Source organism: Triturus cristatus, chromosome 1_2 (assembly GCF_964204655.1).
Source record: "Triturus cristatus chromosome 1_2, aTriCri1.1, whole genome shotgun sequence".
Lineage (NCBI taxonomy): Eukaryota > Metazoa > Chordata > Amphibia > Caudata > Salamandridae > Triturus > Triturus cristatus.
In genome coordinates, this window is record NC_140580.1 from 552,103,138 (window position 1) to 552,131,105 (window position 27,968).

At 45.2% G+C, this 27,968-nt stretch overlaps 1 protein-coding gene across 14 annotated transcripts in view; it reads left to right on the forward strand.

Annotated features, from left to right (window-relative positions):
• LDB1 (LIM domain binding 1) overlaps positions 1-27,968 on the forward strand; it is a 390,551-nt gene that overhangs the window by 221,329 nt on the left and 141,254 nt on the right. For 3 of the 14 annotated variants that reach the window (XM_085606432.1, XM_085606434.1, XM_085606436.1), the window contains exon 1: positions 15,065-15,534. The exons of 8 other annotated variants lie outside the window; for them this stretch is intronic. The gene's annotated coding sequence lies outside the window, so the exon portion shown is untranslated. Of the gene's footprint in view, positions 1-15,064; positions 15,535-16,074; positions 16,098-27,968 lie in introns of those variants that run through there. 3 more of the 14 variants (XM_085606428.1, XM_085606435.1, XM_085606429.1) reach the window with 3 other exon arrangements.

The window sequence follows — 27,968 nt, forward strand, 5'->3', positions numbered from 1 at the left end:
GATTAAATGTAGTCCCCTTTTGAAAACTTTTAGCAGTAAGTGCAGTTCTATCTACATTTTGAAATATTTCTCTCCTACCTGTAGCATCAAACATTTTCGAAAGGATTAATACCCAATTTATAGGATTTTTGGAGACATTTAAGCTGTTACAGCCTTCACATCTGGTTTTCATTCTCGCCGTAGTACCGAAACAGAGTTGTTGGAGATAGCAGATTTGATTTGGTTTAATTCGGCCATAATGCCGCTTTAATCTTATTAGATCTTTCGGAAGCATTTGACATTGTCTCCCTTCTCCGGGAATGCTCTGAGAATTTCGAGAAGAAACTTAAACTTCTACTCATTAAATTCCTAAACCCCACCCCTAAATGACCCCATTGGCCTGGTGCTTCCTCGCCGCACCCCACTCTAAACTGGAATACCCTTACCTTGGAAAAACTGTGACTCCACTCTCCCCACCTCTGCAACTCCCTCCATATCTACCTCAGAATTATATTGTTTGCATATCCTACTGTCTATAGGTATACATCTTCGTATATGGTTACTGTGTATCCCTATGAACTCTGTCATCGTGTAATTGCTGCTACACCATACACATACCCCACTGTCTATTATATTGTTACTAAGTACATGTAATTGCTGCTATTGTACACATATCCTGCTGTCTATTGTGTACTCCTTGTTATGCCATTACTTGGTTCTGTTGTTTGCACTGATGTAGCTCTTGTAACTGCTGCAGTGCTAACTCTGTGAAGTGCTTTGATGTCTTCGGGTCAAGTTGCGCTGTACAAAACTCAATAAAAATAAATGATCTACTGTTGCAACACTTCACCGCTCTCGGAGTAGGATGGTCGGCTTGGAATTGGTTTGGCTTGTTTTTGAACCTTAGAGAGAAGGCAATCTGGATGAACCCTTATACCTCTGACTCAAGACACTCGAATGAGGTGTCCCTCAAGGGTCTGCACTGAGTCCGACCTTGTTTAATATGTATATGGCCCTGCTTGCCTTATTAGTGGAATCCTTCGGCATTAAAATCATCTCCTACGTGGAGGATATTCGGCTCCTGCTCTCCTATGACGGGGAGTTTGCTTCAGCTAAGGAGGTTTCTTCGGCCTGTATGGGGAAAGTTATGAGTTGGATGAGAGTTAATAATTTACAGTACAACCCAGACAAAAAGGAAGTGCTATTATTTTGGCCCCAAACCGTGCTGGGGTAGGGAGTTGGCCAAGGGAATCTCTGGCTCCCCGTCTCCTACAGAGGTTGCCAGAAAGTTGGGGGTTCAGCTTGATTCTTATCTCTCCTTTAAGGCTCCGGTCTCCTCCGTGGTGAGACCTTTTATTTGGATAATGAAAGTGTTAAAAAAGTTTCTTGCTTTTCTCCCTTGGAAAGCACAGCGATCAATTGTTCAGGCTTTGGTCATCTCCCGACTACATTATTCAAATGTACTTTATTCGAGTCTCCCAGACCAATGATTCCATGTGGAGAACATGGCAGTCCGTCTTTTATTCAAACATGCTAGACGGGCTTCCATTTCCTTGTATTTGAAAAAGCTTTATTGGTTGCAGGTCAGAAAGAGAATTGTGTTTAAAGCTTTGGTTTTAGCCCACCAAGCATTCCATTGCACAGGTCCACATTACCTTATGGGTAGGTTTTGCCACTATTGTATAACCCGGGCTTTGTGTTCTTGCGATGCCCGGCTGCTGGTGGTTACTCACTTTAAGCTGATGAGAAGAGCTGGGTCTTCATTTGCGGTGCTGTTTGCTCATGCCTGGAATTGACTTCCGTTCTATCTCAGGAACATGTGAAATGAAGAGTATTTTTGCAAAATGTTAAACACTCACCTATTTAGCTGCTCTGGTCCTGTTCTGGGAATGGTTCCTGCCTGTAGCACCAGGACACTGAACGTGTAGCCGAGCGCTCTATAAGTAGGTCATTCCTCCTGAAAAGCCACTCCACCACCCTTCAGCAACCAGCCCAACTACTCCTCACCTTTCTTGCGATGGCTATAGTGTGTCTTATTGTCAGCAGTCTCTCTGAGTACCTCACATCCAACTATCTTTGCAGTTGCGTTCAATAGAGCATCAAAGCCTCAAAGCAATGCCTCTTAACGTCATCCCTAACTTCATAGCCTCAGCTCACCCCAGTCGTCATGCCTGGATTGACATGACTCTTGATCTTTTTGCTGCCTTGCACAAGGTTGATCCGCCATTACTCATTATCTATGCAAAGTTTATTCATCAGTGGTGCTATTCTGTGCCGGCACTTGGTGCCTGATCCTGCACTGTCTATTTTCCCACCCACTCCACAACCAATGCGCATAATCAGACAGGTTTTTTCTTGACCACTCCTTTTCTATTTGTTCTCACATTCCTTAGTGTCATTATTTGCTCATGTGGTTACTTCTACCTAGTCTTTAGTGATGAGATCCAAATTGCCACCATTTTTATCTCCCTCTGATGCTATTCCAACCCAAATGACTGACTGCCTGCCTTCCTGACACTTGACACTGGTTGCCCTTGCATTTCCTGAAGCCCAGTCCCACCCGCATCAATTTCATCTCCCTCCCATCATCAAAGCCATCTCCCTCCCATCATCAAAGCTGCAATCTATCTTTTCTCCCATACTAGTCCAGTATGTTGAAGTGTATGGACCTGTAGGTGATGCACAATTGTTTGAACTTGAAGCATCCTGGAAGCAAGAGCTGGTGAGCGTCCTAGAGGGTGTTGCTGATGTGAGTGTACTTGTGCTGGTAGTGAATGAGGTGTCCAGCAACATGGAAAATGGTCTTCAACTGTGGTGTTGAGCAGTCTGCTGAGGAGGGTGAGGCCATTATTTTATTATAAAGCATAAATGACAATATCCCTGAAATGGACAATATTGAAAAATGAAAACTTGGAGAATTTAAATTCCCGGGACTTTAACAGAAAAGCTGACATTCAGCTTAGATGCATCTCCCAGGCTCATACAGTGATATAAGGTTACACAAATGTTACAGACTTGGGTTTCAGTCAGAAGTTGCATAGTTGCTCGTGGAAATTCACTAATTTTGTTGCAGTCACACACATCTTACAGGTTCAGGTTTCAGATACCAGGTATGTACTTGAATGTGGAATTCACTATTTTAGTATCAAATTATTAGCTTGTAATTTGAAAGGAATAAACGCATTTTGTACCCAAACATCAGGTTGTCATTTTATTTAAAAAAAATACTATTTTCCCTTGTCGCAAAGAATGAAGTGAAAAGAAATCGCCACTCCAGGTGCCATTTCCTTTAAAACCGTAGGCTATCACATGTTTCTCTGAGGTCAAGAGGTTGATCCCCTTTAGTAATGCACCAGTGGAAGGATGTTTGTGTCTTGTCCCAGTTGTCCTGGAAACCAAAAAGTGATGAGTAGATTGCTTGAATTAATCTCAGACGCTTTGGTCCGCAATCCAGTCCATATTTTGTGTGTTTGCCTGTTCCAGTTGTCTTGTCATATAGGAAATTTCATGGTCACCTATATTTCCTTGGGCATGCTCTTATCAATACGCCCATTGCAAAGGTTTTTATTTTGTGGGTAGAATACCGAAAGCATGGAACGCAAATGTAAATATGTATGTATATAGCTAACATATGAAATTAATGACATTCAAGAGTAGGACAGTAAGGGGAGGTCTAACGTGTTCTGTGAGCTTGGTTTCACTGCCCCAGACTTCCAAACTGCATAAAGCACACATGTAAATGGAACAAAACGAGGAGTGTGAAAAGAGATTGTAAACATTGAACTGAACAAAACACTCTTTCTGTACATTGGAAATGCATCAACCTGTTTGTCACACCCGACTCAGGGAGACTAGTCTGAGCAAGGGGACTTCGAGGCTGTTGTAATTTCACAAGCAAAACCTTCTGCATCTTTTTAAAACCCAAAGCGGTGCCACGTGATTCCAACGAGTCATTTTAATTAATCATAACGTAGAAGAAGCTGCCAACTTTTCCAAAGCCGGTGCAGCAAGCCTCATTAAGTACAAGCTGTAATGACTCACTATTGCATTCACTTCCTTGTTAAACTATGAACGTTATAGGATTTCCTTCCCATAACCAAGACTTCCGGCTTTGAGTATAGTCATACGCTGCGCGTATAGTTTCTGAACAGAATAACAGATCATGTTTTAGGAATTTCTTCACTGTACAGTAGTTTAACATTGTAATAAATGGTACATTGTAGAAGAACACTCAGATAAATGCATTTGTTCTCTGATATTTTTGTCTATTCCCCCTGATAAAAAAAAGAATGAATTGGAGCACACAAACCAGGGTCTGCATTCAGCCTCGGCCAGCAGATGTTCCTGACACCTCATGAGTAACTGATGAGGAGGGTAGCCATTTTGGATTTGCCAACAGTAATAAGACCATTAACACAAATGAGAAATTGTGCTATTAAATACTAAGTTTTCTGCAAATGTCTCCAAAATTGTCTTGCGGGTTATGTACCACATCCACTGTGTAAGAATGTTGCTATATGTTACCTTTCATATTAACACCCAATGATGATTGTGCTCACAAGTATATTTACCATGGCCGCTCTGTGTGAAGGAGGCTCCGTTGCACGCATGACCCCCTTTCTGGGATAAGGTCCAAGATATTACTAAGTGCTGATTGCTAAGTTTCTGTTCCAGTTCCAATTTGCAGTTCGATTTCTTGTTTCATTTTATTCAGTAAACCAGGAAAGTACAACTTGCCCCGATAGTCTATTAGCCCCATTTGTCTTCAAATAAAGTAAATAGGCTTCAGGCTAGAGGAGTGGAAAGAACTTTATTTTTCATTGAGGGACCACTCTTATCTCTCCTTGTCAAGAGGTGCAGCAACTACCATAAGGAGAACATGTACTGTCCCCAGCACAGCACAAGCTGCAATCATAAATGGCATTTTTCAAACATCCATGCACCGTGTGCCTGGCACATGGGTGTTTGGGGGGTCGGAACATGTGCCCCCCAGGGCCCATAGCGGAGGTCCGTGGGGACAGGGGCCCTGCTAGGCCAGGCCTTCCCAAGCATTGCAGTAGGGGCAGCAGGGTCTGACCGCTCTCGCGGGGTCATTTAGACCCTCCCTGTAAGTTTAGGTGCACTGGCACTAAATATGACTGTGCTGGGTGCTGCCTGTTGTTTTACATCCAGCTTGGGGCTAAACATTGGGCCTAATGTGAGCAAGTGGCATTTTCTCCTGTTTTGACCTTATTGCTGCCCATACACTGATTTACCTAGACATTTACGACCATTTGTGCCGTGGTGGTAAATGGCTGTTAAATTTCAGAACTGAATACAATTTTGCCCAACTCTTAATATGCACTACTGTAAAAAACAGGTTTCCAAATACTCTTTACAGCCATTCGTTAAATTAAAACCTGGAAATATCATGCTTTGAGCCAGCTAATGAACTTGATCGCCATCTCTCCTCATCGCATTGGCAAGAGATTAAGACTTGCCGTACAATTCTTGATTGCTGCTGCTGAAGAACTATGCTTCTGTGGTACAAAAGCAAATCATGATCTCTTTTTCTGAACTATGATAACAAACTACCAGTTCTTTACAATTATATAGAAAAGGGTTGTCTCTCTTGGTGTCCTCACTCACTCAATAACAAACTACTGTGATTTTAGTGACGTAGAACGCCATCAGAAACATTGTGATCACGTAAGCCTTCCCATTTCCCTTGATGGCGACCGATTGCAGTCTGTGGACCTGAACTGCGGCTCATTCTGCCTATTGAATTGAATTGAATTTAAAAAAACATTTGTATAGCGCATGACTACCCGGAAGCATCCCAGCGCTGGGCAATACTAGACGAAACAGAACCTCAAGGGAAGAGTAGTGTCTTTAGTGGTCACGTAAGCCCTCCCATTTCCCTTGATGGCGACCGATTGCAGTCTGTGGACCTGAACTGCGGCTCACCCTGCTTATCAGGGTTGCAAGGATTTAGACCTGGTCTTTGTGAGAGGTTTAACTGTCTTGCTAAACAATTGTTTTATTTAAAAAATGCATACATAATGTTCATGCAAAGAGGGGCTTTAGGTAAGCAGTGTTCATCCATTAATCTGTAAAATTGTCATTTACATTTTTCGTCTGCCCACCACAGCTTGGAGCATGGGGCAATGGGTCAGGTCCCTTATAGGAAACCCACCTCTCTATATAGTGCACCACAATGGGGGACACTGTACAGAGAGTTCGAAGAGACCCTTATTGGTTTACAAAGGTAAAAGTAGATAATACTAACGTTCTATTTTGTGGTAGTGTGGGCATGCAGTTAGGCTTATCAGAGGGTAGTGTTACGCATTTGGTGTACATATCAAGGCAATACATTATTACACACACTCAAGGAACGAAGTCAAGATCAAATTAGAAAAATAGTACCTCTTTTTATTTAACTATTTAGACCAAGAACTTTGGTACAAGTTAAATACTTTACGCAATATGATAGATTACAGTTAAATGCTATAATCACAGTTGTGCACAAATACGCACAGTACATTTCCTATGGAAGGAAAAAGGCAAGTGGAAAAGCAATGCAATACAGTTATTGTGTGGGTACCAGTTGGAAATCGGAAGGTTTGGGCTAAGGTCCAAAGTGCCATTGCCAAGTTCTCGGTAGCTTCCTTGATTTTCTCGGGAAACAAGGCAAAAGGGGCCTCTGTAGCTGGTGCTTTGAAGAGCTGGGGCCACCTGAAAAAGCAAACGGGGACTTGCAGGCAAGTGCGAAGGCTCTCAAGGGGGAGTAGAGGTCGCAAGGGCTCTAGGGCCTCAGGAGCACTGCTGGTTTGAAGATGCCCTGGGCTGGGTGCAGTGAAGACGTGCAGCTTGGTAAAGGCGTGCAAAGATGAACCTCGCAGTCAGGGGCTGGCACCTTGGAGCAACGATTCTGGAGCTGCTGGGCTACTATTGAGGTGGGTCTCTGGAGTCCTGAAGTCCCTCGTGGGGTGCTGGCTCGCTGTAAAGTTGGAGTCCGCCTGTACTCAGATTTGTAGGTTTTTGCAGCAAGAGGTCCGGTACCAGTGGTGTTGGTGCCTTGCAGCTTCGGTGGGACCTGGGCCTCAAGACTTGGTGAGAGGCCGAACTGACCCCCCCAGGGCAAGTGTACCTTCAGATGGCACTCAGAGACGTTGGTCGGGCTGGGGAGCTGGGCAAGGCTGAACCGAACTTTGTGGTTTTTGGAGACCTGTGGCTGCTGAGAGATAGTACCTCTATCTCAAGGGAGTTCTTTGGCAATTTGCGAAGTGACCCTCCTGGGTTTATGGAGGCCACACAGTAACGAGACAAGCTGGAGGATGGCAGTTGTCGAGTTCTACAGCGTTCTACAGCGGCAGGCAGGAGTTTGCGCACCCACAAGTCCACCACAATGTCAGCAGTGCTTGGTCCAACATTGTTTCTTCGCTCGTCTTCTTCTTGTGTCTGTGGAATCTAAGTTCAGGGTCTGGGGATGCCACCTAAATACTAAATTTATGGTCGATTACAAGGGAGTGACAGGTAGTGGCCACTGGGTACCTTACCTGTGGTGACAACACCCTCTATTATGCCCACCTCCTATGGCAGGGGGACATAACCCTAGCCTTGATTGCAGAAGTCACACCATCTTCAAAATGGTGGGCACTGAAAAATGTGCTTCACCTCACCTCCAGCACCCGAGGGTTAGAGTTGGCAGAGGGGGGCACACCTCCTATTATTTCTGAGTTTTCCTCCCTGTCCTTCGTCCAAAATGAGTGAGGAACGGGGGGGGTGTCCTGCTCCTTCTAGCAGGAGAGGCTGGGATAACGTTTCAAAGGCGGCAATGCTTTTGAAGCTTCCCACCACAGATGGCTCTTTCTGACCAGGGGAAGGTGTGAACACCTCCTCCCAGGACAGGCTTTGTTCTCACCCTCTGAGCGCACTGGCGCTCACCCCATGAGGTCAGAACTCTGTCTGGTGGCGACAGGCTAGCTTAGACGAGTTGGCGACCACACTATGGGTTGGTGGGGTTCAGGGGATCCCTCTAAGGGGTCCTCTGTGTGCAATTTTCAATACATCGGACTCTATAATCTGTGCAGGTTTATTAAGAACAGATGATTGGTACCAAACATCCCATAGTATAGTAAATCCATCATGGAGCTGAGGAACTCGTAATGACGAATGTCCGGCCCATGTTCACTCTATGGCTTCCCTATTCACTTACAATATCCAAGAATTGACATGGATATTGCAGGGACATAACTGCTCATCCAGATGTGTCCTCACTGGAGAGAAAGTGCACCCTGCCTTAGGGCTGTAAGGCCTGTCAGAGGGGTGTCTTACCTGTATCCCATGCAGTGTCTGTGGACGTGGTACACAGGGATGTGGGTCATGTCGGCTCTTCAGTTTAGTTTACACCAAGGCACGCAATCTGCGATGGCAGTGTACATGGCCTTGGTGAGGGGACCCTAGGTTGGAGCAATTCCTACTGCTACCCTTGGGGTCCTTCCAGTGCCAATGCCCTAGATACCTTGGGTACCATTTACTGGGGACTTACAAGGGGTACTGAAGTTGTGCCAATTGGTAAACAAAAGGTTCAGTTTAGGGAAAGAGCTTCTGGCACAGCGGACATGATTGGAAGGGACCCTGTGAACTTACAGTCCCAGTTACATCAGAAACCAGGCAAAAAGTCTGGGGGGGGGTTACTGCAACACACACTCAGTTTCTCACACACCTTTATCCATTGGCTCCTTTCACTTTGAGTGACTGCTAACATCCTATGCAGATTGTTCACATACATCTAAACAAGTTATTTGCTCTTCAGTGATGAGCCTGGCTCCAAGTATGCTACTCAGAGAGGATCCACTGAAAACAGATGGAGGCTTATTTTTATGTGTTCCAAGGCAGCAACCAATTTAATTAACATGCATGATACTGGGTTTATAAGTTGCTTTTAGTTTATTCACTTAGTGTCACATTATCTGTGTTTCAATGTTGAAGTAAAGTGTTAGTCCTTTTTAGGTCTCGCCTATGCAGCGCGCATGCGTTGCTTAGGAGACCTTTAGCCGTCGTACAGCTCTTTTTCCAAGCACATACTCGTGACGGCATACAGCTTGCGGGAGTGCGCAGCGGCGCGCCACAAGCATGAGTGTGTGCTTTGAAAAAGAGCAAACAGCTGCTGCTTAGCACGCGCGTGTGTGCACTCCCCCCACTTATCCCACTTGTTTACTTCTTCAAGCCTCAAGGCTCAAGCCCGCCCAGCTGCAAGAGATGTCTCCTGTGTGTGCGCGCGTGCACTCCCCCCACCCTTCCACTTGTTTACTTCTTCAAGCCTCAACGCTCAATCCGGCCCAGCTGCAAGAGTTGTCTCCTGTACCCATTTTGCAACTTATATAATTGTGCTATGTGCTGCGAAATGGTTTACGCAAAATAATTAACTACAGGAATATACTTAAACAGCAAGTTGTTAAGCCTTCTATTCCAGGACCAAATAGCTCAGTGCGTTTTAAAATGCACTGTTTCCCGGAAAATGACCCTCCAGGCTGTGTATTGTTCCAGTCCAGAACAGTAAAGGGAGTGCCCACGGGTAATTCTGACTAGGATCTAAAGATGCCTGTGCCCACATTCTTCGAAAGAGTATCCCAACGCCCCTTCCGCTCACCCCCCTTTCCCACCAGAAGTTTGGTTTTAGCTGCGCATCTGCTGACTTTAATTCCATTCCGGAATTAAAATGCAGCTGCTTTGCAACATGTAACACTTTAAAAATGTATACATTTCTTCTTTGGTGTCTTAGAGCTGAGATGATGGTCGACCGTTACTCAGCAAGGTGGGCTCTGAGAGGCGTCTCTTCTCCGATCCTCTGGTCCAACTCCACCCTGCTTTAACTCTTCTCCAGCCACATTTCTTTCTCCACCCTTCCCTTTCTTTTCCCCTCATCTCTGCTCTCCGTTCACCTTTAATGGGCTTCCTTTTCGTCCGCCCCTTTCTTTCCCTCTTATCTTCGTTTCCCTTATCAATACCCGTACCACTCCTCCTGCCTGCAGGGCCTTAATTAGGGCAGTTTAGGTGTTAGTGGTGTCTTCCGGGAGGTTGTGCCATGGGCGTGATCGAGGAACAAACCAGCCCAGGGAGAGGAAGCAGACGGGCGGACTTTTGGCAACTGCGAAACATTAAACTGTTGCATGGCTAATAGAATTTTGTTGCACTACTTACAGTGAGCCTATTCTCTACATAATGGCCCATTCTTGATGCTCATTTGGCTTTTCCTCCTTCACGGTGGCCCATATTTATGTGCATTGATCTTTATATTGTGAATTTTTATTCTTCCTTCTTTATGGCCCATAATTAACGCATATTGATTTCACTTACTCAATCATTAGTGGACCTACTTATTGTGAAGCGATTTCCACATGCCGTGATTCTCACATGGCACTTCTTTACTTGTAGAATCCACTATCGCTTAGTGGATCCTCCGAGCAACTACCTGGGTGGCTCAACCCTGGCACCCTTAATTTTTGCGTACTTCCTACCTCTGGGTGAGACCCTACGCCATTTCCTGGACCTGTACACACACGGGCTTCCTCCACCCTCTTTCTCTCTTCCTCCAACCTCTCTCTCTCTTCCTACCTCTCTCTCTCTACCTCTCTCTCTCTCTTCCTCCACCCTCTCTCTCTCTACCTCTCTCTCTACCTCTCTCTCTCTCTCTACCTCTCTCTCTCTCGCTACCTCTCTCTCGCGCTACCTCTCTCTCTCTACCTCACTTTCTCTCTCTACCTCTCTCTCTACCTCTCCCTCTTCCTCTCTCTCTACCTCTACCTCTCTCTCTACCTCTCTCTCTCTACCTCTCTCTCTACCTCTCTCTACCTCTCTCTACCTCTCTACCAGTCTCTCTACACCTCTCTCTTTACACCCCTAACTCTACCCCTTTCTCTCAGTGGTGTAGCTAGGAGGGGGGCGGTGGGGGCGGTCCGCCCCAGGCGGCACTATTTTGGGGGCGGACAAAGGCATTCAAATAAGGCTCGGCTTGCTTTCGTGGACGGGCAGAGAAGGAATAGGACTCGGGCAATGTCCTCTTCTTTTTTGTGCTGGCAGCTTTCCCCGCATCTCTTCCTATTATTTCCTCTCTTTCTGTCTTGCTCCTCACTTACTGAAAACTGTAACTTGAAGAAATGGTTCACAACCTCTTTCCTTCTTTCATTTAGTTGCTTCCCTGTGAAATGGATCCAAAAAAGAAAAACACTCTTGCGGGAAATGCCCTTTTTCTGACATTTTTCTATTCCAAAGTGCAGTGGGATGGAGAGAAATAGAAGGTTTTAAATATGAAAAATAAATACATAACTAAATAAAGCAAGACAGAGTGGTTGCAAAGTGGCCAGATTGGTTTTATTCACATCCAAACACATCAGCCTCACTTTAGACTTTGCAGTGAAGCGCTACTTTTGTTTTCTCGTCTTTCTTTGAACAGCATTGTTGTCCCCAGGTGGGGAAGTGCACCATTCCTGGAGGTACTGCAATACCTAGTTGATGGATGGATTGGAAAACAAAATGTGTATCATGGCTCTGTTTATGGATGTGGTCTTTTTAAACCATACTGCTTACGTTTATTAAGGATATAAGCAATGGACATTGAAACGGTTCCCTTCAGGGCCCTGTAGTCATGTCCTTAACTTTTCAGGTAAAACCACTCGCTGATTTCTGAATAGTGAGGGAGACATCGTTAAGGTAACCATGTTGTTTCTGCTTACATTTCACATGCTTTACTTAATCTTGCATTCCCTATGAGCGTTTGCTTTTACTTTTTTTTTAGGCAGCATATTACTCTTATCAAGTGCATAATTTGAATTGAGCCACATCCAAGTGTTTTTAGCGCGCACAATTAGGTTGTAGCTGAAGGCAGTGAGAGTTTCTCTCAGTGGGGCAGTATGGGGTTCAGTGGGGGAGAGGATGTGGCACTATGGCCAGAGCTATCGAATTTCGAACTGGGTTCAGCCTTCATGACCAGTCCACCAGACCACTCTACTGAGGGAGCATATTCCCATGCTAGACCTTACAAGGCCCCACTAGACCTTAGAATGCTTGATGTCTTAGCACAAGCAGGTGTACCCTAGTGGTGTCAATTGTGAGTTAACCTTGAAGGCCTGTCCACCACAATCCATACTGAAGTTCATCTCCAGTCTTGCGGGCAGGCCTACGAAGCAGCGCACCCTAGAGCAACAGTGATCCAGTCACTGTGACTCTGTCACTGAGGTCACATGAACCTTGAGCAGGTTAGGGCGGTGCGAACGGTGTGACTGCACTGGGTACCTATTTCGGGTGGGTGCGTAGTGTTTGCTAGTATATTATGGTTTAAAAAAACTTGCTGCCTCCTTCCTGGCCTCCAGCAATTTTCAGAAACAATAAAAATTTCATGATAACTTCGGTGATTACTGTTCTTCCTAGAGAGAGATCCGAGTTTTGTCTAGTGGAAGGGTTGACTCCTGGAAAGGTAGCACAGAAGGTTAATGTGCCTGCTGCAAAGAACATGTACCATGCAGATCACAAAGTGCACTGCTTTAAGGGGGGGACCATGATGAATGGTCATTTAATGTCAGCTGTAGATGATGGATCCCTGAACAGTGTCATGTATGTGCATGTTTGCATTCTGCTGAGGGGATTACCAGGTAATTGTTCACGCAGCTCTCTGAAGGATTTTCCGCTTTGTTTGAAGGCTGTTGGCGGGTCTAGATACGAGGACTCGGCGTCCTACTGGGCCAGTCATGAAGTAACATCTATTGCTCAGGATATTCACCAATCGTAGTGAACGTTGTGAGTGCCATACAACGCTTAAATTACACTAACGTGAATTGTGGACTTAACTGCTGTACATCTACCTCAAAATTGGGATTAGTTGAAGAATTCCTTCTCTTGTCCATACTGGAAATTAAAGACGAGTTTTTGTATGATTGTTAAGCAAATCAAGCTGGGATCGTTGTATATCAGTGACTGACCCAAGATTGGACTAGTTTCGAATTTTGCCCTGAGGAAGCCCGTTGTCGGTCGAAACGCGTTGGCTGTCTTGCTGCTGCTATATACGATCATCTTGCAACTTTAAAGAAAACATTTTGTATTAATGAACAACTTGGACTTAAGTGTCTATTGTACAGTTTTTGTATTTTGTATTTTTGCCTCTCTATGTGTTATCTATATGTGCTCTGATGGATGTCACATGCGGTTTTTCTGAGTCCCCAGATAGATCATGCAGTCTGTGTGTTCTCTTTTGTACTGCCAGTCACTGCTGTATTCAACTGTGTAGCCTTGGACCATGTCATTTATGTGCATGTAACTTGCATGATCGAGGTAACTATTAGCGGCGATACTACGTGACTCTCGGTCCTCTTTCAAGTGCTTGCTGCCCTTTTTCCCTAGCCCCCCTCCCCAGGGGCGGCAACCTGAGGGATAGCCCCGGGCGCCACAAGCTCTAGCTACGTCTCTGCTCTTTCTCTACCCCTCTCTCTATTCCTCTCTCTCTCTACCCCTCTCTCTCTACCCACCTCTCTACACACATCTCTCTCTACACACCACTCTCTCTCTCTCTCTCTCCCACTCTCTCTCTCTTGCTCTGTCTACACACCTCTCTCTCTCTCTACCTCTAAGTGGCAGCCGGAGCCTGATAGCACTGCTTGTCCTTTTTTTAAAAAAAAAAAGCATTGGCATAGCCAATAGGTCTCGCCTTTGGGGCCTTATAAGTGTTTAACGATGCAACAGTTAATGTTGTTGCACCAAGGATATTGTGCTGCATAACTAAATACTTAAAAGGTCCCAATACGAGACCTATTGGCTATGCCAATGCTTGTTCTATTTTTGCGACGGTTTTTGTTTTTCAAATTCTGGTCACCCTACTGTCCGTGCAACTTCCCTACTTGGGCCTGGACAGAACCGAGGGTCAGAAACACTGGATCTTGACAAATATGCTGCCCTTAACCTCTTATTGCCTCCCATTAATCTAAAATAATTCGGCTTCTTCCATAGTTTTCCCTAGTAGCAACTCCCTAAATCCAGGGATTGTAAAATACCCACTCTAGTCTTGCCAAGAGGCAGTCACGCAGGGCTTGACACCCGGTCTCTGAAACCAGTGCACGTGTGGGCTGCTCCTCTGTGGCAACTGGGAGGATGCTGCTGGGCGTTATACTGACTGCTTGTGATGCGGTCATTATATATGCTTTAATCTATTAACACAAATAATTTTCTCTTAGTCATAAAATTACACGCACACTCCTTTTTCCGCTGGAATCGAGTGCTACGTATTGTAATCACTTTCTGTAAAGAGACATATCCGTAGGATGCTACTGGGACACCCCTCCCCCACCTTCTTATACTGAGACTTCCAGCTATGTGAACTGTACGTCGGCTATACAGTGCCCTCCCATTTCTGTACTGTATACGTTCGGGGAGTCGAGCCCCCTCCCTTCCTTCTCTCCTGTATATGCATAAACAGATGCCTAGGATTCTGAGGAATATGTAAATAACGGCGATATGATTTCGAACTACGTCCAGCAAACGCAACGGTACTTGTATTTACTATAAACAATGTTATGCTTATATGTGAGAGAAAACAAATGTAAAAAGAAAAACATTATTTTGCACGTGGACGTTCAAGCCCTGTACGCGTGCGCCTTTATGGGTACCACTGCGTACATTTTGAAAGAAGGCGGCAACCTTATACAGATGCGCAGAAAGACACCCTTTTGTGAAAAGGGCTGGGAATATTGTTGCTTCCGTCCAGTATGGCAAGTGCCTTGCATAAAATGCTGTATTTGTACATCAGTAGTACAGCAGGCGCTGATAACTGCACAGACCGTCCCCAGCAGCGGATCACACAGCTGTATTTTCACGCAGAACTCTCTTTGCCAGCAGAATGTGGGATTCATTCTTAAGCACGTTTCTTTTGTAGTTTTTTTTTGTAAAGCCCAACAACTGAAGGGAGGCGAGAGAATCCCTCCCTCTGCCTTTTGTGTCTTCTCCGTGGCCCTATGCGGCTTCAGTCCCCTCCCTTCTTCCCTTTGCTCTCTCCCCTCCTCCTCCTTCTGTCGGCTCGGTGGGGGAGGGGTAAGGGGACGGGCTTGCTCGGGAAGGCGGCTTTTATTTTTTTCCCTTCCCTGAGACAGTGTGTGTATGCAAGGCCTCCGTGCCCCCACAGAGGGCCTGCACAGAACAGTAGCAGCCGCCCGAGCCGGCGCTGAGGCAGGCACAGGAAGAGAGCTGTGAGCAGCCGGCAGCAGCCATTGTTCAGAGCTGAGGGAGAGCCCTGCAAACAAAGAGAGGGCTCCCGGCACCGTGCACTGCCCCCGGCCCCCTCCTCGGGCGGCAGAGCCCCGCTAGGCCTCATCTGAAACCTCCTCGCAAGCTCTGCTTTCCTGATAGTCTTGCAGGCCACTGCTTCTGCCTTTGTAGTCTAAAAGCAGCAGTATATCTCTCAATTTACTTTTTTTTTTTTACTTCTTTTTTTTTGTGTGGGACTGAGAAAGCCAGACATGTTTTAAATTTTTATTTTTATCTTTTTGAGCGCTTCCACAGAATCAAGATCTAGATACTTTTTTCCCTCAGGTGAGTGCCTTTGTGTTTACGTATTTATTTTATCCATAAAACCGAGCCTGTGTGTCTGCTGTTAGCATTGCCCCCACCTGGAAGGCGAGTGAGGCTGGATTTTGAAGGGATGTTGTGAATTTGCATGTGCATTTTGTGCGGAGGGAGACCAGAGTCCACGTTAAACAAGGAAGGAGTTCGTTCTTGTTTCAGATGCTAGTTGTATTTTTGTTGGGCGAGTGTGCGTTCCTGATAGCACTGGAGCGCCGGCTTGGCAGTTCCTGATAAGGGGGGGAGAAGAGGTTTGTGTATGACAGGACACTGTTGTTGTCTCGAAGCATGAAAAGCCCGGAAACAGGAGCTGAAGTGAAATAATAAACTCGGATCCCCTGAACTTCCCTTCTTTTGCTGTTGCTATGAATGAGAGTTGCTCAGCTGTGGCGACAGGAAGCACGCGCCTTGGTTGTAAACATGGCTAGGCAACTTTCAGGTTGCTGGTGGACAGAGCTCGAGAAGCAGCTACGCCAGTGTTCGTGGGATCCCCCATGTGACATGATAGACATTTGTCACGTGCAACGCCAAAGGTGGTTACTACTTATGTTTGCATGCATTAACATTCTCTTACAGTGAGGATTTTTGAAAATCTCTGGCATGCTGCGCACTTCGTGCTTTTTCTGTGAAGTATATTTTCAAAGGACCCAAGTTCTTCTCAGTGTGTGTACATTTTCTCTGTTTTGAACCGGATGTGCAACAGCACGCGACTCGCTTATGCTTCGTTATTGCTGCGATGCTGGGCTCTTTTGATGCTCCCCGATCTAAGCCGTAGCGCAGCAGTGACAGCACCTCCTCCTGACTTGTATTCACTTCCGGCGTTGAGTTGAATCTTGTGTCACCATTGTAACTTGCGGGGGCTGCTGAATGCTGCTACCTCTCAGCCTTCTTTTGGCCCTGCCGACCCAGTTTGAGTGGCTTTGAGTGAGATGGTTTTAGGTATAACAGACGCTACTGTTTTCCTGTCGTGGGCTTCTCTTTCGTTGCTATCCGACTGTTCATTTGAAGAAAACCAACTCCTGGAGTATGTTGGAAAAGTGATGTGCTGGTGGCATGCTTCAGTACTGGGGTGAATGTATGACATTGTTCTGCATTCTGTCCATCAACTGTTGTTTTTGCTTTTGTCACCCCAAGTGGGAAAGGTATGCCCAGACGTGGTTCCCGTGCTCTCCATGCCACTGGAATCAAGCTATCCTGGCTGAAGAGGGGTGAAACCCCGAAACCGGTCCTAGGATGCTTGTTTCCAGTCCAGGGAGAACCTGGCTGGGCAGTTCAGTCTGGACTTTTCCCATGAGGCACAGGGTCAAGACTGATTTGCATATGGCTGGGTTCAAACTGGAACGGCATGGTGAGCAAAAAAACGATGGATTTAGGCCCAGAGCTCTGTACTGGGGTGAATGTATGACATTGTTCTGCATTCTGTCCAACTGTTGTTTTTGCATTTGTCACCCCGAGTGGGATGGGTATGCTCAGACGTGAGTCCTGTGCTCTCCAAGCTACTGGAATCAAGCTATCCTGGCTGAAGAGGGGTGAAACCCCGAAACCGGTCCTAGGATGCTTGGTTCCAGTCCAGGGAGAACCTGGCTGGGCAGTTCGGGCTGGACTGTATGCTGGACTGTACCCATGAGGCACAGGGTCAAGACTGATTTGCATATGGCTGGGTTCAAACTGGAACGGCATGGTGAGCAAAAAAACGATGGATTTAGGCCCAGAGCTCTGTACTGGGGTGAATGTATGACATTGTGCTGAATACTGTCCATCAACTGTTGTTTTTGCATGCTTCAGTGCCCATCATCTTCCAGTATTAGCCATGTGATTTTAACACATCTGCATTTTTCAGTCTTTCTGCCAATCCATGCCTCTTTCTAGGGACTGAGTTATAAAAGACACTGGTGCTGAGGCTCAAAAGCATTTGACTTATTGCCGTAGTAGCACAGGAGTAGTCTTTTATGTACTCTCGCATGTCTTTGTGAATGTGCCCGAACACCCAGTGTCCCATTAGTAAAATAGGAAAGAGCCACGCTCCTCCCTGTTTGCACTAGTTTTATATGAATGTTCCCTTAGTGCGCCCATTTTACTCCAGTTTTAAATGTTTGGGGCCCAGTTCTTAAGGGCACATGAGTACGTACTTTATGTGCTCGAAAAGTGACTTGGAGATTAGGCCCAAACGTAGAAATATTTCTGCATCTGAACTGCATCCACTGCTGTTCCTGTTATCGTTGTCCTCCAGTTAGTTCTGAATGAAACGGGCATGAGGCGAGAAAAAGCATGGACATTGCCTCAATTTCTTTGAAGTTCTGATTCAGAACTGAACAAAAACATGGACTTTGAATTTCTTGCTGTGTTTGGTCTCTCTTCTCAGTTTGACATTTATACATTTTTACGAAACCTTTGCATGTTTGTTTTACAGTTGCTTAAACCAGAACCAAAGTTTATGTGCAAAAGAAAGTTACTACCCCTCCATAGTTATAACTCGGTAGGCCAAAGGTCAGGGGATTATATAGTTTATTGGATCATTTCTCATCCTTTGGGAAATCTTGGAAAGCGTAAGCATCTGTATGGATGTTCCACCAATAACATCAATGCGTTTACTGTTTACTAACAGTCTTCGTCCACAATTCCTAATGGTCAGTTCACTGTTTCATAAGATATTTATATATTCTTAAAACTGTCTGCCCATTGCTCCAAGTCTTTTCAATTGTAAACCCTACAACATGATTATGTTGTGGTATTGTTTGATCAATTTTGCGACTGCAGGTTTATATGCAACTCCAGTTTTACAAATCGTTGAATAAAGTTAAATATCCCTGTATTCCCTAAGTTTGCCCTAACGATCAGTAAGACATCAAAAGATACTGAGGGAGTTTGTGATAATATATTAATGGTACTTTAACTCTTTGTGGTTCATTTTTAACCTGAGAAGATCAAGTTGATGTTCAAGGTATGACGGTAGACTGTTCCCTACATTTGGGCTGGTGCAGATAAGCTGCAGCCACCTCACCTACCCCTGCAGGCCATTTTGGAGGACTGAGTTTCTTGTTTGGCGTGCTAGATGATCCCAGGCCTCTGATATGACGGACTTTCCCATGATATGCTTTCTGGGTAATTTGAGGGGTTTGAGTTTTGTGTGTGATCCAATACGTAGGATAGGTCTTTGTGTACTATGTGCAGTCATGGGACTTGCAGTTGAATGAGCCTTGTTGTTGTTGTTTCTGAAGCCTGGAACTTCTTGGCCAGGGATTGGGACAGACTGAGGGAGAGCGATTCAACAATGTCGGTCTTGGAGAGAATGACTACCCAGACCCATGAGGGTTTAAGAGGGTGAGGTAGTTCTGGCATGTGGCTTCTCAGCATAGGATTGTGTATTTGCATACTTTTATGAGCCTCTCTCGAATTGAGCCTTGAAGCATAGGTTCTTGTCAGTTTTAGCTCCTAGGTTTCGGGCGACCATAATCGGTGGGGCTGAAAACGGGACGGGTAATTGGAAAAGCAGACTGAAGGTTACCACCTACTGTAAAGATTCCATCTTCTGCCCACTGCTGGGGAGTTTGTGTTGGCTTATTCATCCCTAATGTCCATGGATGAGAAGATGTCTGCTGCTTTGATGGCTTCTCATCAGTGGGGTACTGCCCAAAGTAAGGGATATAGGCATTAGGGAGAAGGATTGGGTATACGGTGGGGCTGCCGTGCAGCTGGAATAGTAGTGGTGTTATCTGTAACATAACTTGTGCTTTCAAGGAACAATGAAACACAGTTCTCAAAGCTGGGATGTTCTGTGATCACACTGGTGTTTGCTGAGGTTGTTGTGGATTCGAAAGAGGGACTTATCTACAGGAGAGGAACATTTTAATTATTATTAATACATGTCACGTCGTTCATAACAAAGCTGCCTTGTATCCTGCAACTAGAAGTCTAACTTGCCAGTCATATCTCGCATTGTGTTGCGAGCGGTTGTGCCTCAGACATGACCCTACTAATGGTTGTCACAATTAACGGTGACATTATTAGTTATGGCATACCCAGTCTTCCGCCACAAGCATGCCCCCATAGCATGGTGAGTGGATAAGGTATGTGAAGTGTGTTTCATTTGGGTTTGTAAGCGTATGCTGATAGTCCTCGATCCTTTAGGACTGTGGGGCACCTTTAAGCTGTTGTTGAAAGATTTTCGACATGACATCTCTGAATTTCACTACCCGGGCCTTCTATTGAGAATGGCAGTAAAACGGCCACATTAAAGTTTGGCCCTTATTGTCAAGGAGTTGAAGTTACCTTACTGCATATTTGCACGAAACCAACTCTTTCAAGCCCAATCCTTGCATTTGGGGCGGGTCCATGAAAGTGAGCCCCGGAGAATGAAAGATGGACGAATGGGTAATGCATCTTCCTGCCATTACCCAGCTGGGTTTTGTAGCACGTATTCCTGTATCAATTTCTACTTAAGCTACTTGGTCTCTGGCAGTATGCCTCTATCATTTAATAAACTTGGACAAGACGGATCAGGGAATAGGGAACTTGGACAATGTCTAAGCGGAAGAGTTACACCTCTGGTGGCAAATGCGTATTAAACCTCCATCCACTTCCAACAAAAAAAAATTCTCCGTTACAAGGTAGAATGCGCTCCTGTAGAACTTCATTGAAACACACAGCCTTGAAATTGCCAGCTCATATAAGAAATATCAGGTGAACTCTTCATCTTTGTGATTGAGAACTGTCCCTGAACTCTTCCTGTAGGCCTAAACAGTAGGGTTATCATTAAGATACATTTTTCCTTGTGTAGAAGTGAAAGCAGCATGGGACAAGCCGGTCAGCCATCTGTTTGAGGAGCCTCTAACCTGGCTGATAGATTCGCCTCTGCATACCACTGCACCCATGAACCATCCCCTCTGTTGTGCATTTGTGCAAGGTTCTTTCTGACGCTAAAAAGACACAGACTATGTTTACCTGTAGGCACGGTTCAATAATTATAAATGTGCCAATCTTGCCACATTCAACTCCATCTCCTGCATAATGTGCAACAAAATATTGTTTTTAGCTCGCGGTGATCAATTGCACTAAAATGCTTTTCATGGCGAGCATCCCATCTTCAGAATACTACATTTTTAAAATTTTATTAAAGCCTGTCATCATTAAGCTTAAAGTGCCTCCTAATGAGAAGCCTACAAAATACTTATGTAGTATGCAACACTACTACAAGGTGATGTTGTCTCCAGAGGCCTTACTCTGTGACCAAAAAGTGAGCCCAAAACTGAAGATTAGCTTTAAACCATTGCTGAAAGCATGGAATAAGTGGCATAACTCTTTAGGTCTGACCTATCTTTTTTTATTTGTTTAGTAGGCCTACGTGGAGTTCTTCTAGTGGCGGAGGACGTTAGTTTGTGCCGTTCGTGCTGATTTTTAGCGCCGGGTGTTTGTCCCACGCCGGAAAATCAGCGCGAATGGCACCATGGGCAGTGCAAGAGGGCGCTGCTTCATTCTGCTGCTCAAGTAGATGTTCTACTCGAGCGGCAGCTTCTTCAACGCAAATGGAAGGTTTCTCAATGCGCGCGGTAGCAACCATCCGTGACTGCCCGTGTTGAGAAATTTAGCCGGGAGGTGGTCTGGAGTAATATTTTCCTCACTTGCCAACTTAACATTGGCGATCACAACTGAGATAAAAAAAAATCCGCTCTGCAGAGTTTTTCAGAACTCCGCAGGCTATGTGGAGCGCGGAGTTGGAAAAACTCTGCAAACTCCGAGAGTGGAACTTCACGCCCAGGCCTATTATATAGCTGACTTCTATACTTCATAGTCACCAAACGTAAAGATGCACTTTAGAGGTTAACACTAAATGCAACACAAGTTCTTACGTTGAACTGATAGTTTGTAGTAGTAATAAGTGCAACAATGATGAACATAGGCAGGTTCTAGGTAGAAGAGTAATGGGAGAGGAAGAGTTGAGGGTTTTTTATTAACGGGTGAGAGGGAAAAGGGGATTGGCTGGCATGAAGAGAAGCGGCAGGGAGAGAAAGGTGATTGAGTGAGGGTAGAGGAAGAGCAGGATTATAAGAATTATATGTCCAACAGTTCTGCGGTGACCCGAGGTTCATATTAATCATGGAAAGGTGCGATGACTACTGGGTCCAGTATAACAGAATAAGTGAGTTTGTAGCTCTATTCTCAAAGCTATATCCTATATATTGATACATACATATATGGAGGGGTTTGCGTCAGCACTGTTATCCATTACTCTATACAACGGTCATTCACCTTTTGCTTCCTTTGCCCCTCGCAGCCAGCATGGAGCAGCAGGCCACTTCAGTGACACCATTTTGCTTGATCGCAAGTGCACATCCATCTAGAAAGAACAGAAGCTCTGTGCCTGTGCTGGTGGGATAATAATTTACTGTTTATTTAGAAAACAGAGACATGCTGCTCTTCATAAAGGAATTGACCAGTCGTTGTAGTAGACCATGTTCTTGCCTCGGACGTTGGCAGAGTAGTAGTTGTGTCGTGAGTGATTTGCATGGCTAACTATTATTATGTCCTCCTAGGCATGGGGGCTTCTGGTTATCTTCCAACTGCGGGTTTGACAATTCTTTCCGGGGTGTGATTTGTTTAGTAAGGCTGTACCATCAGTATTGTATGTATGGTTCAATTAATGCTTCCAGTAAAGTTGTCTTAATCGTCGGTGACCTGTATAGTGACTTTTAATTTTGACGGGTGTGGCTGTTGGTCCTAGAGATTGAAGGATGCATGTTGGGTTAATATTTCTATCTGGTCATTCAGTCTAGGTTTTGACAGTACAACTGTCAAACAGAGCTATTGCTAACAATATACACTGAGTTGACTTTAAAGTCAGTCCCTTTAAACAGCTGGATTTTGTTTCTCAGCTACTTTAAGCTGTTTTGTAATTTTGTCAATTAGGTCTTGCCTCAGTCCAGTGGATTATTCATCTCTCACTCAGTGCTGTTGGCTGTGTGGCTGTATCCTTCCACCACCACCACTCAAGTGCTTGCATTGAACTACAAGAAGGACTATTTTGCAAGGCGCCCTTTATGCTCCTGCTGGTTCCTCCCCTGTGTCCCACACTAATGTGCTAAAGCTGAATCCATTAGCAAGGTAAACAGACGTATTGGCTTTGTCAAAGCTTGTTTATATTCCGTCTTCATTCAAACCGCAAATGTGTCTTGGTGGTGTGGGCATCATTGCATTGGAGGTCAGCTAGCTTCTTGTAGGGTTGTACCCGTGCCTTTCTTGACTAAATACTGGACCCACCTTCTATAAGCATACATGCAACAAAATTGGTTGCATACTTTGCAACAGTTTGTAAAACCCTTGAACAGTGCTTCCCAAACTTTTTAGAACTGACCTAATGTTTACAAGAACAAACTTTTGCGACCCACCTAGCTTTAATCGACATGAGAGGGGAATTTTTTTTTTATGTACCCAAGCATCATGTGGTAGCTCGTTTTTATTTATAGAGCACACATTTTACAGTGAAATGGCGACTGAATGTGCACGGGCGTACAGTTTTACTGATAAAACTATATGGCACACAAATGATGGTCAGGAAATCGGGGCTTAGTGAATATTTATCGTTTATGCGTGTCAACGTAAAGTGTCTTGATTTGTGTTGATTCTATTAAAATCTTTGTTTCCATCAAACTTTAAAATTCCAAAAGGAATGTGCTTCATTTTTCCGTTCCTAACTCCTGAATATTTACTGTTTATTTACAGGCATTTACGTTTTGTTTTGTGTTCGATAAAAGCGACGTTCTTCAGCCTTTTCTTTCACACTCCTACTCCAGCAAGGATCCCACACACTTAACACTACTTTTGTTTGTAAACATCAATCCCCATCCATGCAAAAATAAAAAAACCCAAGCAAGTCAGAAGACATAGCTTGGCATTAGACCGTTGTCTTTGATGCACAGCAATTGTGCCAAGATAAATACACAATTTAAATCGATCAATCAATGAAATAGTTTGTAAAGTGCACTATATACCCGCAAGGGTTTCAAGGCGGTGGGGGGGGGGAGGGGGCGGCTTGCTGTTGCTACTGGTCGAACAGCCAGGTCTTGAGTTGTCTTCTGAATCTTAATTTGTTGCTTGTACTTTCACGACCCACCAAAAATTGGGGTCATGACCTGCAGTTTGGGAAACACTGCCCTAGAGTTTTTATCAGGGAGATGCTTGCGTGTTGCATGATTTGGAGGTTTTCTCTTAACTATGCTTTCAGAACATTGCTTTTGAAGGCAGCGTTACTTTACCCGTTCTTGGAATAATGTGTACAAAGGAGTTTACTCCTTTTGCGAATTGGAGTAAAGGTGTATTGCAATGCTTTGTGTCTCAGCAGATTTACATTTTTTTAGAAAACCCTCCATCATGCTCGGAATTGAACTAGCAGAGTGCTCTTAGAGTCCGCTTGTACCTTCTTCCACGTTCAAGAAGTGGGTTTTTTAACATATGGCGTTTGCCAAGACACCTTGATTTTATTAAAATATGTATATTTGTAAGGGCTCTTTAACCCCTTCCCTGCTCATGACGGAACCACTCCGTCATGAGCCACGGTTGCGCTGTGCTCATGACGGAGTGGTTCCGTCATGCGGCCGTTAGCCGCCGCTCCGCCCACGCGGCGCTAATTCCCCGCCTGTGCGGGCGATTAGCGCAGTGGGCGGAGACGTGACGGAACCACTCCGTCATGAGCACAGCTCAACCGTGGCTCGTGACGGATCGGTTCCGTCACGAGCACAGCGCCACCGCGCTGCCCCCAAACCCACCCCAGCGCCGCGGCGGAATTCCTGCCGCGGCGAAGGGGTTAAGCTTCATCCATTGGTCTGTTGCTGTTTCATTCACGTTTTCTTCTTCCCACTATTACATATTGCATGGTGTAATGGGTGAGCCCTCTTCATCCATTAACTAGCCACCGTGACTGGTGGCATTCTGCACTTCCACAAGGAGCGAGCACACACCAAGTGGTTCCCTTCAGTGCCGGGAACATTTAAAGCAATGTGAGCTATTTGGGATCTTAAAGCCTAGTTTTGCTTACAGCCAGGGGTTTCTTTTTATATTGTCGCCCAGCAGCTCCCCCCAATAATGTTTCACGAAACCATGAAAAAACAAGCACTGACGAAGCCAAAAGGCTTGCAGCCAGGGCCAGACCCATTGTCTTTGCCAGTGCTTGTTTATTTTGAAAAATCATGGACACTCTCCTAAAGGGAAAGGCTCCCCCCATTGCAAATCAGTTACCACCGCATCTTGGATGTCGTAGCTTCAGAAACCACTGAAAAATCATATTGCGGGTAGGTGTGGGGTGCTTCCGTTAACACGCCCTCATAATTGCAATTAGGAAAGAGTTGCAAAATACCTTTTATGAGTTTGAAACACTGTTCCAACTCATGATAGGGCTTTTGAAGATTGTAAACAAAACAAAAAAAGTCTCTGTCTCTGATCTTGCGAATGTCTGGCCTTGTGACTGCAAATATCTTGGTGCATCGGGCCCCTCGGCATGTTCAGTGGGTGGTGCTTTTCATCCTGTAGGACATTAACAGACTTGAAGCGCTGAAAGCGATGTCGGGTGCCAAACCGAAGCTGGTTGTTTCGTGTTATCTATTTTTTCAGTATTTTTTTTTTTCCTCTTAAATTATTGCACTCTGTTACTAGAATGGTGTTTGTGTGTGTGTGTGTGTGTGTGTGTGTGTGTGTGTATTTTCCTTCTTCTTTTTAATGGCACTGACACCACCCTCATGACCTGATGGCTCCAAAACATTTCTTCTGTTACTTTCAGAATCCCCACTTCAGCCCTCTATCTGGATACAAAGTTACCTTTTCTGGCAATTAATGTGCCCCTCTGATTATTTGTATCCTTTTTATGCCTGTCTTGTTGCATCTCTGTGGCAGGACTGCCGGGGATGCTGTGAGATAGTCTCTTGCAGACGGGGTGCGCTGATGGACGACCACCGAATGTGCAGCTGGGCGTCTTCACTGCATTTCAGGAGGTTCCTGCTTTACACTGCGCCCCCTCTGTGCGCGCCCTGTGCCTCTCGCACTTGTGATGAGGCTGGAGGGGATGGCGGTACTTCGCCTAAAGTGAGTTATTTGTAATTCTAGTAATAATGGCCCCTTAAAGATATACTTTCAGATAACTCCTCAAGTCCAGAGTATTCTGCATTCAGCCTGCAGGTCGGGGGGGGTGGGGGGGGGGGTCCCATGAATCTTCTTCCTCCACGATGCCTTTGGGTGGGGGCCGTGTCTCCCCTCAAAGCTGGTACATGCAGCTTGAGGCGCTACATACAGTTTGCATTCACCTTTGAATGAAGGAGGCCATGGTTGAAGGCGGTGCTGCAGCTGAGAGGTATAATTTGCCCTCTTTTTCAATGTTAATCCCTCCACTCCCACTTTAAATGTGGAAATCCTGCCCTGAGTGAGTGGATTTGTCTGTTAAACCTATTCATCTTGTGCAGAGAGGTGCTCTGTAGATTGCCTGGTCCAGGGTGACATGAGGTGTAAGCATGTGCCAGTCCTTGACAGGGAATATTAAAAGTAGTCTTTCTTAAACGGTTTCCTTATTGGCTCTGTTACAAAACCCTCTAGCTCACCATCGAATGCCAAAAGTTTGTTTTAATGGAAACCACCTAACTACCCGCGCCTCTCATAGACTGTTCTAATAGGTAGGTCTGTTATTAGGGTTTTGCTGCATTCCAAACGCTGAGACTCTCTTCTGCTTTCCAACTCCGATAATGTTGGAGCAGCCGCAGTCCTCTCACTATGAACCCCCTAAAGCGATGGACGACATGGAGCCCTGGCCATGGCTTTCTTTCCGAGTAGGCTGTGTAAGCCTTGCATTCTCTCCGCCCATATTTTTGATTGGCTTGTATCATTGTCCTTGGTAAATGCTGGCTTCCAATTCATTATGAGGCTTGTTAGTCCCTCCTTGTAACCGCCCGGTCTTCATTTGTTACCGCTCATGACGATTTGACCTTTTATTTGGCTCCGTACACGGTCTGATTTATCTAGGGGGGTCAGCACTATTTTGTTTACGGGCACTTATGGGGACAATGGCAGCTGTTATTTTTATTTGTATTTGTATCTTGAGCGCGGCGCCCGCTTTAGGGACACCGCTCTCAGTTTATTTATTTTAATTTAATACTGAGTGCGGCGTCCACTTCTGGGACACCGCACTCAGTGTTAAAGCTAAAAGAAACTGAGCGCCGTGGCCTTGAAGCGGCGCCACACAGTTTTAAACTTAAACAAGTATTTGCAATACAATAGGACTCGCATTTACACGAGTTTAAGGGATTGGCCTTGTAAATGACCATTCCTTTTATTTACGTTTTAAAAACAAAAATAATAGACATTGTCATTTACAATGCCAATCGCTTAAACTCATGTAAATGCGAGACCTATTGCATTGCAAGTGCTTGTTTTTAAAGTAGATGGATGGCAGTGGCTGGTGAATTTAGTTGAACGGATGTAAGTCAGGAGAGGACACATGGTGATGAAAGAGCAAGGTTCTTTTTTTTATTTAAGTGCTGAAGAGCTCATAAATTTCACAAGAGGGTGTGCTATTATGAGTACACCACTTCCAATAAATGTTAGCAGAGAGCAGTTTTGGTTACAGTTCTAAACTTTTAGAAACGGTTTATGGTTTGAGTTCATGCAAACTTTTTACATATGTTTTTCTCCTTCTTCGCCATAATTGGTTTCTGTGCTCGATTGGTTTTCACAGCAGCCGCCGCCTTTTGTCCACTTGTGTGCTGGTTGTACCTTCCTGTTCGCTGTTTTTGCCTGGTTGTGATACAGTTTAACCAAAGTAGCCTTTACAGCTTTCCCAGTACAACGTTTTTAGGTCTCGCCTGACCCAGCGCATGCGCTGGTCTGGCGAGACTTATTGAGAGGGCTCCAAAAAGTGCTACCAGGCCAGCCTAGAGGTACAGTGCATGTGCGCGGGCGCGCGCGCCGCGCTTTACCGCAATTACTTTCACTTTCCCGGCCTTTGATGTTTGATCGTGATCCCGATCGCGATCACTTTAACTTTCGCGGCCGCTTTGTATAGCCAATAGGTCTTGCTTTTGGGACCTTATAAGTATTTAGTTATGCAACTGTTGCCTGGCTAAACACTTATAAGGCCCCAAAGGCGAGACCTATTGGCTATGCCAATGCTTGTTCTAAGCTACTTCTAGAACTGAAGCGACACACTTTTATATTTGAAGGAAGGGATGGCTAAAAAGGCGGCCATTCTCAATCCGAAACCCCAACTATGGATTTATTATTGTTTATTTGTGCGAAGGCTGTATGGGCAGCGGCGTAGCAAGAGGGATGGGGGGTTGTTCCTCCCCCCCCCCCTCTCACCTGCAATCCCCCTAAAAACCCTTAAACCCATCCGGCTCTTAGATACGGCTACGCCACTGAGGTCGGACTCTGTA